At 50.2% G+C, this 14,425-nt stretch overlaps 1 long non-coding RNA gene across 1 annotated transcript; it reads right to left on the minus strand.

Moving 5' to 3' along the window:
* Positions 1–12,296: 12,296 nt before the first annotated feature.
* Positions 12,297–12,810, minus strand: LOC146784033 (uncharacterized). Its single transcript, XR_014970590.1, has 2 exons — positions 12,726–12,810; positions 12,297–12,479 (listed from the first exon to the last, which is right to left on the minus strand). It is a non-coding gene; the product is annotated as an uncharacterized LOC146784033 (long non-coding RNA).
* Between the last annotated feature and the right edge of the window lie 1,615 nt (positions 12,811–14,425).

Genomic DNA, 14,425 nt, shown 5'->3' on the forward strand with positions numbered 1-14,425 from the left:
ATCGTAAGACCTCCGAACTGGTGCTTGAGCCTGCTGAGTGACTCGCGGCTCCCCCTGACTCTCTTTGGTCCCGCCGGACCCCACGACGACAAGCGTATCCCCCAGCTCGAGGATTGTGAGCTGTGCGCCGGGTACGCTCCTGCATTTGATCCGATCCCCCCCCAAGGACTGTCCCGCTACCTCCTACCCCCGCCAAGACTCTGTGAGCCCACGCTCTGCTTGTAAATATCTGCCTTGCTGATCATAAAGATCCTACCACTTCGTTTTGATAAAGCTTGAATCCTAAGAACCCGGCTACGATACCTTGAGGGTGGGTCTCAGGACATACGCCCACCCATAGTGATACGGACCGTACACACGCCTGTACGCTCACTATCACTATGGGTACGCATACGCGAGCACACCCATAGTGATACGGACCGTACACACGCCTGTACGCTCACTATCACTATGGGTACGCATACGCGAGCACACCCATAGTGATACAGACCGTACACACGCCTGCACGCTCACTATCACTATGGGTGTGCTCGCGTATGCGTACCCATAGTGATACGGACCGTACACACGCCTGTACGGGCCATTGCTATGCATTTGGGGTGCCCTAGGGCCTGTACGCTCACTATCACTATGGGTACGCATACGCGAGCACACCCATAGTGATACGGACCGTACACACGCCTGTACGGGCCATTGCTATGCATTTGGGGTGCCCTAGGGCCCCGGTACGCACCGTACCTGTGTGTGAAAACTCCAAATTACATAGGGGACACATGAGGGACAAGTATAAAGGCCTACATGCATGCTGGTTGTCATGGAGACCAAGTTTAAATTTTGAATTTTTTCCGGAAGGTGCACAGCAGAAGTCAGTTTGAATGAATCTATTTTGTTGCAATGTGGTTCTGGAGTTGACATCATGCTCAAGAAAAAAACAATAAAAACCCACTGACTGTGCTAGGTTTGAAGGGATTGGAGGAAACATAGGATGCAAATGTGAGTGACCAATCACTCTGTACTCCTGTGCATGAAACAGGCCAGAAAGGCAGATATAAGGCAGCCAGGTCCCATGAGGGAGCACTTGCCTGCACATCTTTGGATTCTACGACCCAGCTGCTGCTCCTGATTCCCTGGAACCATGTCAAGGTCTGTGGAGAGGGCACAGTCTTTCACCCTGGAGGAGAACCTGGCATTGCTGGATGTGATCCTCCCACAGTACCCCCTGCTGTATGGGCAACCAGGGTATCAGGTGAGTGCAGAGTCTACTAGCACAGACTGTGTCCCTTTTTTGTGTCTGTGACTTCTGGCATTGTGTCCAGGTGTGACACACATGCTATGTACTGTAGGGGGGATCCCAGGGGGGGGGGAATGCCTGATGTCTCCCAGCCAGAGCATGCTGTGGTGCATGTCTGCCGTCCTCACTTGCATTGTGTTTACTGTGACAATCACTGCATGGTGCATGCCACATTCTGCCTGTCTTGTCCTCCTGGGAATGTAGCCTCTACAGTCCTCATTTGATTATGTGGTCAGCCCAGTGTGACAGGTGACTGTACCCACAGATGTGTGTTAGTTCTGTGAACCTGTGCTGAGAGTGTCCACATGATGTGTTCGTACCCTGGACATGGGTGTGTGTGTAAGTCCCCTGTCATGTGGGTGGGTGCATATGTGGAGTGTAGCACCCGGGCTGCATGAGGGATGGATATACCCTGCCCATCTGATGTGAGCAGGGAGCAGTGCTGTGTGTCTGACGTGCAGAGCCAGCCCCACACCTGTGAGCCCCCCCCCCCCGTCTAGGGGCACATGTGCAGAGTGAGGTTTGTCGCTGCATTTGGCAATGGCCAGTGAATGTCCTGTGCCTGTGTGTGTCTGTGTACTCTGCTGAGGTAGCGTCAGTGGCCTGTGGCATGTGACTGCTTAGAGGTGCTGCACATAATCCTGGTGTAGCTTGTGATGCACAGTATGAGCCTGGATCATTGATTGTGTCGTTGCCCTCATTCCTTGACAAACAAAATTATCGTACAAAGGAGGGTCCTCCCCTTCCAGCTCTGGTGTTTGGAGCGGGGTACCGACGGAGAGAGCGGTGCCTCAATTCCTGAGCGGATGCCAGGTGAGGCGAGGTGCATACCCACAATCATTCGGAGTTCTATTACCAGACATTGCCTGTAACTGTTCCAACGTGACATACAGGACCCTATCAGGTTGTATTGGGTACCAACCGTGAAATCAATTTATACGATATTTATACCCTTTTTTTCATTCACATTTTTGCAGTAGCGTTTACATGGTCCTGACGAGAGCTTGGACTTCTTTGTCCAGAAGCCGAAACATGTAGACCAAAGACCTGACAGTTATTTGTTTATGCTGTCTATACATTGTTTTTAAGTGGCACCAAGATAGCGCCAGAATAAAATATATAGTGTCTTGGTAGTCATTTTTAACATCACATTTTGTTTTACTACACTTTTCTGCACTGCAACCATCACCCTACCGTTTGTAACAATTTTGCACGGATGCCTGGGACAACCAGGGTACCATCACAATTACCATAGTGGTTGGTACTCTTGGGAATGTCCATAGTTCCCAGATGATGATTAACCACCTTCGGTGGGTGATGGGAACTTAAACCTCATTGGAGGTTTTACACAATTACTTTGGTTCCCTCTTACTTTTTCTGTCCTACCAGTGTTTGTACTCATTCTGAACCCCAGACCCACAGTATTTTTTTGTATATTGTAGGTTGCCCTCATTCCACCTGTGTACTTTCAATGGCACGTACTGCTTTTGCCCTTCCCCAGAGGATCATGTCCCTATGACAAAGGTGCAATGCGTTGGATGCATACTATGCCTTGTTGTAACCAGCAAATTTGTTCTAATATGTGTCTCTGTGACATGTGCCAGGTGTATTGATGTAGTGTCACTTGTTCATCCTCACAGGTAGGCGCCTCTGCCAAGAAGCAGATCTGGATGAACGCCGTCAGTGCCGTGAGGAGGACAGAGGGTCGCAAGCGGCGCCTGGCGCAGGTGAGAAAACGCTGGCAGGATATCCGGTGCTGGACGCGGAGGATCGCACGGGTCCTGCTGGGGGACTCACCTGAGACCCATAAGAACCGCGGGCGCCGCCGTCTGACCCACATCCACAAGCGTGTGCTGGCGGTGGTCTTTCCAGACTTGGACAGGCGCTTATAGGAGAAGCAGCAGCAGGAAGGGGGTAGGTACATGTGTGTTTGTTGTGTGTCACCAGCATTTGTAAGTGCACAGTTGCATGGATACACTGCCAGGGTTTAAAGGTGCTGTGCAGATCCTGTTACCCACAGTATAGCGGTGCTCTCCTGCCTCCCTTCCCCTCCTTGCAATGTGTTCCCTGGTCTGTGTGTAGTCACTCCTTCACAAGGTTATCTAGGCTGGCACTTTATCCACGTGAACAATGCCTGTAGCATCATGTGTGGGGGTGGTGTGTAATAGGTTTTGGGACCTTGCCTGTGCCCTGTCCAGTTCAGTACTTGTGGGTTCCATGACAGTTGGCACTGATGCTGAGTCCAGACATGGGAGTTAGTCTCTCAAGTGTCATGCCTTACAGCACTCATGTCCTATGTTGTGGCCTGTGACATGATGTGCATGAGTGTGCGATACGCATGGTGCAGGGATGGTGGCGTGTGTTGCAGTCATTCCCATTCAGGACCATGGAGTTGTGTGGCCACTACTGTCCCCTGGGGCATATTTTCATAGGTGTCATGTGTGTCATCACAAAAAGTGGACACTCTCAGTGTCTACAGCATAGGTTGTGCTCTGTGCCATTGTCCCCTGGCACCATGTATATTGACGTAAAATGTAGTACAAGTGTCCACTGTACAGCCTGACCTGATTTTCCTTGTTCATACTCACGGTGGCCAGTGCCTGTGTGTCTTGTTACAATCATCTGATGATGACCATTTGTACATGATTATTTGGACAGGTGCACCTTGGGTATTTGGTGTCCAATCTTGCATTTATGCAGCCCATGTGTATTTCACCCACACTAAGAGATGTAAGTGCTTCCTGTGTCTCAACTAATTGTCTCATGTAGGGGGTGGTTGGTGTGGGCAAAGCCTACATGTCAAAACCTGATATCTCCTTGCTAGGTCTGGCCAGTGTGTGATGTTTGTCTGGACATACACTCAAGGTGCAGTGAGCCAGTCATGGTGGGCATGTTTTCAGTATTACCTATGCAGCATGTGCCTCAAGTTCATGGATATGGTCCCTGCTCATCCCTATTTTCGGCGACGCTGTGTGGTGCTGATGCAGTGCAGGATTGTCCCCAGGGCCTGGCTCCTCTGTCAAAATCCATTTCATGTCATTTGCTATTGTGTCATGCTCTCCATAGTTTTTCAGTGGCATGGTGGGTAAACCAACTGTGTGTTGCATGCCCTACATATGTACCTTGTTTTGTAGATGTTACTCATCTTTCTTTTCAGGCTATGCACTGTATCCTATGTAGATTGGACTCATGTGACATATGTATACAGGTGTATGATTAATTGCTGTCTCTTCACCTTGCCCACAGCATCGTCGGGGGACACGGAGGGAGACATCAGCACAGACGGAGCGGAGGGACCGAGCACCAGTGCCAGCGGTGACATCGTGGCTGGCACATCGAGTGGAACTGAGGCGGAGGAGAGTGAGGCCGAGGACCTGTCCACTGCCACCACAGAATATGAAGCTGACGGGTCCGAGGATGATCTCTCCGAGTGGGCGGAGGCTGCACCAGCAGCTGACAGCGGCACAACATCTCTCCCCGCCCCCTCCATTGCCATCAGCCGCCTCTCACTTGATCGTGTCCCTTCCCAGCGTGCCCAGTCACCGCATGTCTCCTTCCTGCCAGGCACCACACCCCCTACCCCTGTCTCCACTGCTGCCGTCAATGCAGAGTCTGTGGACATCCAGCGGCAGTTGCAGGTTGGTCAGGCTGCGATGCTTAATGTCCTCCATGGCCACAGCCAAGTGCTGAACAACATGGAGGCATACTTGGAGGGCATTTTCTCATCGCAGGCTGAACAACGCAACTTGCTGAGGTCCATTGACTCGACACTGACTGCAGCAGTGGGTCTCCTGCAGCGCTTCGTCCAACCCCCTACCCCTGACCCATCCACACTTCCCGCTCCCATGCCTGTCCCACGTACACCCAGACGTCAGCATGCACCCACCACAACAGACACAGGCACCACACCAGCAGGGAAGGTCAAACGCACACCTCCTGGCACGCACACACAGGGTGAAGTAGGCACACCCACTGGGTCGGGGGGCAAACGTAAGACACGCAGCCAGAGTGGGAGTCCGCATTCCACCAAATCCACTCCCTCCAAATCCCCTCCCCTCAGCTCTCCTGGCCACATATCCGGCAAAGACTCCTTCATGGCCGCTCTGTCCCTGAGCCCCACAGTAACACCACCCCGCAAGCGGTCAAGGGAGTCCCCGGTCAGGGTGGTTGAGTCCCCCCCCTGTCCACACCCTCCCCCAGTGGCGCTGCGACCCATCCCTCTGACCCCCCCTCCTCCTTGGGGCCTGTGGTTCCTTCGGGTGCAGGGCAGTCGCTGGAGGACCTTGCTAAGGTGTGCAGCGCCATCCTGGCCTCCGCCTTTGGCCCTGCCCCACCCCCTGTGGTGGAGTCCTCCATCCCTGCACCCACGACGCCTACCCTTCGCCCTCATGTCCCTGCGGTGCCTGGTCCTTCCCCCCCACATGATGCCCTCCCCCCTCTGGAAGACGAAGGAGTCTGACTGTGCAGGCAAGCTAGGGGACACGCGTCCCACTGTGTCCCCCACCTGGATTTGAACTTTGGATTGCCCTATGGGCATTGTACATTGTGAACTTTCAAGAGACAAACAGATTTTTGGATGCTGAATAAAGCAATTTATTTGTCCTTAGTACACTACTGTCTGTCTTGTATTGCTGTTGGTGGACCGGCCCCATTATTTTGGGTGGTGATTATGTGTTGGGTGTGTGGGAATTGTAGTCTTGTGCTGGTCATAGGGTGGATCCTGGTATCTGTGTGCCATCACAAGCTGTTGGCTACATAACTTTGTTCATGTAAGCAGTTGCTGCATGGTGACATCGTCACAAGGTGTGTTCCTTCCTCTGTGTAACCTGACATCTTCCCTGCAGGGTCTTTCCAATATGTGGTGCTGAGCTGTGTCTACATTGGCTGGGTGTGTGACGGACTCGTTAGACTTGGGCCATGCATGCTGAGCGATGTCTCCACCTGCATCATTCGTGGCGTCCTTGGTGGTCACTGTACTTGTGTATGTAGACTGTTGTCATGACTTCATGTGGACATGTTTTCTTTTCGGCGCTATGCATGTGTATACTCCCAGCCTCGCACACATGTGGTACATGTACTGCAGGATCTTTGTGCACCTGACTGACATTTGTGGGCATTGGATCTGTGGGTACTCCACCCTTTTCTTTGCAGGGGCACTGCTGTGAGTGTTAGGCACCCACCCCTCCTGTGTCTGGGCACTGCTGGGAGTGTTAGGCACCCACCCCTCTTGTGTCTGGGCACTGCTGGGAGGACTCTGCACCCACCCCTCCTGTGTCTGGGCACTGCTGGGTGGACTCTGCACACACCCCTCCTGTGTCTGGCCACTGCTGGGAGGACTCTGCACACACCCCTCCTGTGTCTGGGCACTGCTGGGATGTTAGGCACCCACCCCTCCTGTGTCTGGGCACTGCTGGGAGGACTCTGCACCCACCCCTCCTGTGTCTGGGCACTGCAGGGAGGACTCTGCACCCACCCCTCCTGTGTCTGGGCACTGCTGGGTGGACTCTGCACACACCCCTCCTGTGTCTGGGCACTGCTGGGAGGACTCTGCACACACCCCTCCTGTGTCTAGGCACTGCTGGGAGGACTCTGCACACACCCCTCCTGTGTCTGGGCACAGCTGGGAGGACTCTGCACACACCCCTCCTGTGTCTGGGCACTGCTGGGAGGACTCTGCACCCACCCCTCCTGTGTCTGGGCACTGCTGGGAGGACTCTGCACCCACCCCTCCTGTGTCTGGGCACTGCTGGGAGGACTCTGCACACACCCCTCTTGTGACTGGGCACTGCTGGGAGGACTCTGCACACACCCCTCCTGTGTCTGGGCACTGCTGGGAGTGTTAGGCACCCACCCCTCCTGTGTCTGGGCACTGCTGGGAGGCCTCTGCACCCACCCCTCCTGTGTCTGGGCACTGCTGGGAGGACTCTGCACACACCCCTCTTGTGACTGGGCACTGCTGGGAGGACTCTGCACCCACCCCTCCTGTGTCTGGGCACTGCTGGGAGGACTCTGCACACACCCCTCCTGTGTCTGGGCACTGCTGGGAGTGTTAGGCACCCACCCCTCCTGTGTCTGGGCACTGCTGGGAGGACTCTGCACACACCCCTCCTGTGTCTGGGCACTGCTGGGAGGCCTCTGCACCCACCCCTCCTGTGTCTGGGCACTGCTGGGAGGACTCTGCACACACCCCTCTTGTGACTGGGCACTGCTGGGAGGACTCTGCACCCACCCCTCCTGTGTCTGGGCACTGCTGGGAGGACTCTGCACACACCCCTCCTGTGTCTGGGCACTGCTGGGAGGACTCTGCACACACCCCTCTTGTGACTGGGCACTGCTGGGAGGACTCTGCACACACCCCTCCTGTGTCTGGGCACTGCTGGGAGTGTTAGGCACCCACCCCTCCTGTGTCTGGGCACTGCTGGGAGGACTCTGCACACACCCCTCCTGTGTCTGGGCACTGCTGGGAGGACTCTGCACACACCCCTCTTGTGACTGGGCACTGCTGGGAGGACTCTGCACACACCCCTCCTGTGTCTGGGCACTGCTGGGAGTGTTAGGCACCCACCCCTCCTGTGTCTGGGCACTGCTGGGAGGACTCTGCACACACCCCTCCTGTGTCTGGGCACTGCTGGGAGGACTCTGCACACACCCCTCCTGTGTCTGGGCACTGCTGGGAGGACTCTGCACACACCCCTCCTGTGTCTGGGCACTGCTGGGAGGACTCTGCACCCACCCCTCCTGTGTCTGGGCACTGCTGGGTGGACTCTGCACACACCCCTCCTGTGTCTGGGCACTGGTGGGAGGACTCTGCACACAACCCTCTTGTGACTGGGCACTGCTGGGAGGACTCTGCACACACCCCTCCTGTGTCTGGGCACTGCTGGGAGGACTCTGCATCCACCCCTCCTGTGTCTGGGCACTGCTGGGAGGACTCTGCACACACCCCTCCTGTGTCTGGGCACCGCTGGGAGGACTCTGCACCCACCCCTCCTGTGTCTGGGCACTGCTGGGAGGACTCTGCACCCACCCCTCCTGTGTCTGGGCACTGCTGGGAGGACTCTGCACCCAACCCTCCTATTTCAGGATATGTACACTTAGGACATACACGGGTGTGGGTTCGCTCCATGCATACGCGGGTGAGTGTACGGGTCGTACATACACGTTTGGGGTGGGGGTACGCTCCATACGTACGCGGGTGAGGGTACGGGTCGTACATACACAGTTGGGGTGGAGGTACGCTCCATGCATACGCGGGTGAGGGTACGGGTCGTACATACACGGTTGGGGTGGGGGTACGCTCCATACATACGCGGGTGAGGGTACGGGTCGTACATACACGGTTGGGGTGGGGGTACGGGTCGTACATACACGTTTGGGGTGGGGGTACGCTCCATACGTACGCGGGTGAGGGTACGGGTCGTACATACACAGTTGGGGTGGAGGTACGCTCCATGCATACGCGGGTACGGGTCGTACATACACGGTTGGGGTGGGGGTACGCTCCATACATACGCGGGTGAGGGTACGGGTCGTACATACACGGTTGGGGTGGGGGTACGGGTCGTACATACACGGTTGGGGTGGGGGTACGCTCCATACGTACGCGGGTGAGGGTACGGGTCGTACATACACTGTTGGGGTGGGTGGTACGCTCCATGCATACGGGGTGGGGGTACGGTCCGTACGTACACTGTTGGCATGGGGGGTACGCTCCATACGTACGCGGGTGAGGGTACGGGTCGTACATACACGGTTGGGGTGTGGGTACGCTCCATACATACGCGGGTGAGGGTACGGGTCGTATTTACACTGTTGGGGTGGGGGGTACGCTCCATGCGTACGGGGGTGGGGGTACGGTCCGTACATACGCTGTGGAATGCTTGTGCGGGCCGTACCCAGGCCTTTGCCACGTGGGTACAGCCATCCCGCCATTGTTGGGGTGACGTAGGTGTGGGCGTGGTACGACTCGTACCCACGCTCTTAAGGCGTGGGTACGGGACGTACCTGTATTGTTGTGTTACCGGTTCGCGTCGTCAACCACTTCCGTTGTGGCGGACGCTGGCTTTGCTGGACACGCCCCCACCCCCTCGTAGTGACCAGGGCCTGGGGGTCAGGTATGTCCAGGGCATGTGTGCTGTGTGACTTTGGTGGGGGTTTTGTGGCCTGCCCTTGCTCCTGCCCCCCCCCCCCTTTCCCCCCTCCCTTTGTTGTTCTGACCTTCTGCGGCGTCTGCGGCGTAACCTGTAGAGGAGGTCGACTGCTATGAGGGCCGGGATGACACGTAGGTTCGGGTCCATGTCTGTCCGTCGCGTGCAGGTACTCCTTGTTCGCGTCGCCCTGATTTCCCGGCAGTTTTTGGCTGCCGGAAAATATTCTCCGTGCGGGATGACGTCAGTGCGAATCGTACTTCCTGGTTCGTGAATGGCAGGCTGCTTGCGTCCCGACGTCACGTCGGCGCTTTCCCGGATCACATTTGTATGTTTATTTTCGTCGGTCGGGGTTTTGTACGATTCGTACGGAAATAGTATTTCCTTGCGAATCGTACTTCCATGTTTGTATATTGTTACGACTGGGTACGCGTCGGACGGAGAATATGCTCCGTCCGACGGTTCATACCCGGTTTTTACAGGATCGTAATCGGCACCATAGTTGGGAGTCCTACTTTACATATTTACACCCTTCTACTTTAAATCCCATCTGACTGCTGGGTTTTAAAGTTAGATTGTGAAAAGTTGATTGAGTGTGCATCAATATATACGTTAACAAAATCCACATATTCTATTCCTTCATATAGAATGACACAGTTTTCACCTGTATATCGAAATCAGAATATCGTAGGCAATGTATATTAAGAATAGAATATGGAATTCAAAATATTGACAGATAAGTAAGTATAGTTTTTCAATACCTTGCCCACATAAATGCACCTACGATATATATAACAATGATGTAGGTCTCAAGTTCACACACAATATCAACACCAAGGAGATAGACTTTCTGGACACTAAGGTGTATGTGAAGGCCAATAAAATACATACCACAGTCTTCAGAAAAAGCACAGCTACAAACAGTGTGCTTCATGGCTCAAGCTTCCATCCTTACTCCCTGAAGAAGAGCATACCCTATGGAGAGTTCATTAGGATGAAGAGAAATTGCTCAGATGCTAAAGAAATGAAGTTGAAATTCAAGGAAACCAAACATCGTTTTCTGAAGAGAGGTTACAATTTTAAAGATATTCAACATGGAGAAGCTAAAGCATGAGCTATAACTAGGGCTCAGACTCTAATAAACAACAAGCGAGAAATAAAGAACGAGAATGTACAATCACAGGACAATACTACACGATTGCTTTTGACTTACAGTAAAGAAAGTTTCCAAATACAAAGAATATTGACCAAATATTGGAATGTTCTGAAAAAAGACCCAGACATTGGAGCTAAGCTAGGTGAATGTCCACTTACATTCTACAGAAAAGTATCATCACTATCAGATACACTAGTGAACAGTAATTTTGTATTAAGAAAACAAGATACTTGGCTACAGAACCTGCAAAAGTGATTTGGCAAATGCCATAGCTGCAAGGCATTTAAGATTGGCAAAAATCTCAAGACCATCATTGACTACCGAGGAAAAACGTTCAACATCAATGAGGCGATAACATGTGAATCAACATATGTGGTGTATATAACCGAGTGCTTCTGTGGGAAGAGATACATAGGCAGCACCATATGCCCATTGAAAAAGAGAATCTTAGAGCATATAAGAGCGAGTCAAAACAAAGACAATACATATGCAATTGCCAGACACATGCTAACACATGAAGGTAAGATATGACCTATTCGGGCCAAGCCACAGTACCACCACATAAGAGGGGAGGTAACAGGACATTGAAACTGAGACGTTTAGTGTCAAAACGCATTATCAGATTCAAGACAAAGATCCCACTGGGTCCTAAAGGGGACAAAGAAATGTATATACATCTTTAGGAGCATGCAACAACAGAAAGAACTATTCAATGGTCCGACAAGAGTGGAATGTGACGTCCAATGAGAACTTTGTTTGGTGCAGAAAGACTCTTCTGTTGGGTTAATTGATAATCAACATTAGTAGAGTGTCAGCTAGCAACATTGAAAATTGGTAACATTGTGTCATGAATAATGTAATCAATAATGCGTTAAATAGGTTTGAGTAAAGGGTACTGTATCCTAGTTTATTGTAAAAAAAAAGGGCACTTAGCTGCAATCACTGCTTTACTAATTGTAAAATCAGGACACTAAGTCCTAATGTTATGTGGTGAATCGTTTAATACTTTATTAGCTAAAAAGCATTGGAGTAACAAGAGTTATAGACCGCAACGTCCTAAGCATTCAAAGGGGTCACTGGGACCCGAGAAAAAGTGTTAATATTTAGGCAAAAACTAAATTGTAAGCAATGTACAACGAATGGTTTAATAAATGCATTAATAAATGCATTCCTAGTAAGTAACGTACATATCGGTTGATATCAGCGGAAAAAATACATATAATCCCAATGATCAATGAGTAATGTTATAGTAATTTTATATGAAAAACTACAGGTCCCATAATGCCTCATTATGGGCAGCATGGAGACTCTGTATTTAAATGAGAAAGCGAAAAGGGACAATGTGTACTACTTTGACCAAGACTGTGAAGGTTGAAACGCGTAGGAGGAGGAGAGAGGATTAAATGAAATAAACAATTCAAACCCCAAGGAGAGTGCTGCAAAACGTCGTTTGTATTGAGATGAGTAGCAAGGCTGGCCCTACCTTGCCGTAAGCACCTGCTGTTCAGCGGACCACCGTCAAAGGACCGTGTTAGTGAAAAAGAAATATATATATATATATATATGTGTGTGTGTAAATCTATACTACCCTATATATACTTACCTTTCAATATTCTGTCCGGTGCTCAACCATAGGATTGTTCATCATCTAATTGCTAACCAATGCGAATTCGCCAAAATAATAATTCCAAAATATTCCAAATGAATTTCTTGTGTAGATTTTATTTCTCGTTGGTAATCACACGTAAGATGCGGTCGCATTTAAACAACTTCTTGTGCTGCAGATATGCCCATCCAGGCCTTTTTCTGAGCATGCAATAAATGCAACAAACATCCTCGATGACAAAGTTTCTTATACCAAAGTTGGCCCTTCGTCAGGGGTTCACTATAAGTAAAAAGAACATGATATTACAATGCCATCTTCAAAAAAGGAACAAATTGTGCATGTGTCATGTCATATTTAGTTGATTCCATTCAGCGTTCTCCCTCTAAACATGAAAATGCTTCTATAACGACATTGTTTGATTACATTGTCCCATCAAAGGTAACCACCCTGGTATGTGAACCTTCTGCCCCTGTCCTCTTCGCTCGCACTGTTTAAACTAAACAGGCCTAGAATCTTCCCTTGTACCTTAGTCATTTCAAACAATGCGGTCACTTTCCCAGCTCATCTTCTCCACTGAAAGCGGCGTTTCAAAAACGTTACTTCTGTTCTCCACGCTTATAATTTGAACGTTATAACTCCGCCCCTCTCCTATGACAAATAGCGTTGAATCTACTCTGACGTTGTCGATCCTCAAAAACTACCATACCCATAATCCTCTGCTCTAAACCTCCGTAAGTGTGGGCCCGCTTTGTTCTAGGCAGTAAATGTTTACAATGACGAGAACTTAAATGAGAACTACTCTCCAGACAAAAGTGTTCCTGTACACCACCCACCCTCAAGTATTCAAAACACTGATACTACAATATGACAATTGATAGCGATGATCCAAAATTGCATATCCCTGTACACATGTTATTGACAAGAAGTTCGTAATCCAAAATGGTAAAAACATAGTTCTTCTAGATATCTTTCCAGAATGAAGCATCCTACGTGTGTTCTGTCCAATAAATCCATTTGGCAGCGGGTGCAACATGTAAGTAGGGCGGAACTTTCAGCGCAAAAAAAACAAAAAAAAAGGTTTTACAGTGCACACCAATCTTTTTAAGCTTCACTTTACAGTATTTATACAACGTTTCTTGCTTTTATCTTCTCTAGCGTGCAACCAGGACAACAGGATCCACCCTGGCATCCCGTATTTATATGAAACATCAGAGGTAAGGAGGGGAGTTTCCACTCCAGTCCGGTGCACAACCATAGGATTGTTCATCATCTAATTGCTAACCAATACGAATTCTCCAAAATAATAATTCCAAAATATTCCAAATGAATTTCTTGTGTAGATTTTATTTCTCGTTGGTAATCACACGTAAGATGCGGTCGCATTTAAACAACTTCTTGTGCTGCAGATATGCCCATCCAGGCCTTTTTCTGAGCATGCAATAAATGCAACAAACATCCTTGATAAATACGGGATGCCAGGGTGGATCCTGTTGTCCTGGTTGCACGCTAGAGAAGATAAAAGCAAGAAACGTTGTATAAATACTGTAAAGTGAAGCTTAAAAAGATTGGTGTGCACTGTAAAACCTTTTTTTTTTTTTTTTGCGCTTGATATTTTAGTACCACATATTCTGGGGGTCGTTATTTAGTAGTACAACCAGTATTTGGAAAGAACGTCCCTATAGAGCACAGTTTTAATGTTTGCTAATAGCTGAGAGCTATGCCCCCCCAACAAATATACTTCTGGCTATGGTCCTGCCAACCTGGGACATTCTGCATCAGGAAATGTTCACACTTCAAGGCCCGGAAGGATAAACCTTACCTCACGTAAATTTAGAAAACTTCATCTGCTTCATAAAGAGTATAGTTTCCTAACTCTGACCAACATTGTAAGTGAAGTTTTAATTTAACTCACCACTAATTAAAAGAACTTTACAGAGAGCTTGGACCATATCCATCAAGAACATTTTGGGGAAATTAGTGGGGAACAGTGTGTTTTAAACATTTTAAGACTGCAATAATGGTGAACATTAAATACAATTTAAATGTCATTTTACTGGGGAAGTTCCCACTATAAATTTCACTATGGACAGTTCAATTACATTTCATCAAAAGTGCTAGTCAAGAGGGAGGAGCCTAGCGCTTGACCAAGATGGCCGCGTGAGCTCTGAGCTCCCGAGACCCTCGCGCCCTCCGTCGACTATCCTGTTTCTAATCCTGTCTGTATG

Source organism: Triturus cristatus, chromosome 11 (genome assembly GCF_964204655.1).
Source record: "Triturus cristatus chromosome 11, aTriCri1.1, whole genome shotgun sequence".
Lineage (NCBI taxonomy): Eukaryota > Metazoa > Chordata > Amphibia > Caudata > Salamandridae > Triturus > Triturus cristatus.